Source organism: Tupaia chinensis, unplaced genomic scaffold, assembly GCF_000334495.1.
Source record: "Tupaia chinensis unplaced genomic scaffold, TupChi_1.0 Scaffold148729_1, whole genome shotgun sequence".
Lineage (NCBI taxonomy): Eukaryota > Metazoa > Chordata > Mammalia > Scandentia > Tupaiidae > Tupaia > Tupaia belangeri.
The window spans coordinates 3,050-4,716 of NW_006208576.1; positions in this window are offsets into that span (position 1 = coordinate 3,050).

Below are 1,667 nucleotides of genomic sequence, written 5' to 3' on the forward strand. Positions count from 1 at the left end.
AGACTGGCTGAATGGATTAAAAATCAGAAACCCTCCATCTGCTGCCTACAAGAAACCCATTTCATGGATATAGACGTACATACACTGAAGGGCTGGAAAAGTGTACTCCATGCAAATGGAAACCAAAAAAGAGCAGGAGTCACTATTTTGGACAAAACAGGCTTTAAGACAAAAGTCATAAGAAAAGACAAAGAAGGGCATTATATAGTAGTAAAAGGGCTGATTCACCAAGAAGATATAATGCTTATAAATATCTATGCACCAAACTCAGGAGCACCCAAATATGTAAAGGAAAGACTACTAGATTGAAAAGGAGAGATAGACTGTAACACTGTAATTGTTGGAGATCTCAACACCCCATTATCTCCTTTAGACAGGTCAACAAGACAAAAAATAAGCAAAGAGATTCAGGACCTAAATGATACCATGAATCAGATGGACTTGATAGACATCTATAGAACTTTCCACCCAAAAAACACAAAATATACATTTTTTTCTCAGCTCTGCATGGTACTTTCTCAAAGACTGATCACATGATAGGGCACAAAACTAGCCTTTACAGATTCAAAGGCATAGAAACTATATCCAGCATCTTCTCCGACCATGATGGAACTAAACTTGATATTAATTTCAGGAAAAGCCCTCAAAAATATACAAATACATGGAAACTAAATAACCTACTTCTAAATGACTCCATGACTACTGCAGAGATTAAGATGGAAATCAAAAGATTCATGGAAACTAATGATAATGAGAATGCAAGTTTCCATAATCTATGGGATACTGCAAAAGCAGTCTTAAGAGGGAAGTTCATAGCAATTAGTGCGAACAAGAAAGAGATGGAAAGTGCCAAAAGGACAACCTAACATCATGCCTCAGGGAATTGGAAAAAGAACACAAAACAAATCCCAAAAATGCCAGGAGAAAAGAAATAATAAAGATTCAAGCAAAAATAAATGAAATAGAAAATAAGCAAAGTATACAGAAAATAAATGAAAGCAAAAGCTGGTTCTTTGAAAAGATAAACAAGATTGACATACCATTAGCCAGACTAATTAAGAAGAAGAAAGAAAGGAACCAGAATAGTCAAATCCGCAATGAATCAGGCAACACTACAACTGATGTAACAGAAATACAAAACATCGTTAGAGGATACTATGAGGGACTCTATGCCAACAAAGAAGAAAACTTGTATGAGAGCCTGAAATTCCTGGACACGTATAACCTGCCAAGATAAACTCAGGAGGACATAGAAAGCCTGAATAGACCTATAACAAGTAATGAGAAAAAAAAGTTCAGGCCCCAGTGGTTTCACTGCCGAATTTTACAAAACTTTTAAAGAAGCGGTAACCCCCATTCTTCTCACACTGTTTCTAGAGATCCAAAAGGAAGGAACCCTTCCAAATTCATTCTATGAAGCCTCCATTACCCTCATTCCCCAAACAGATAAGGATACAACGTCCTGTGGAATGTCCCCACCTGGGTTTGGTGACACTGTTCCCAAGCCTCAAAGGGATGTGGGTTTTGGGGGAATGGCAGAAGTGAGATGCCCTTCCCATCACAGGGTGTCAGTGTACCAGGTCCCCACCTAGCCTCACTGGTGACATCAGCTCTGGGGAAGCCTCCAGGCTTCCCTGCCTACAAGCCCCCTTAGCCAGGCAGGCTCC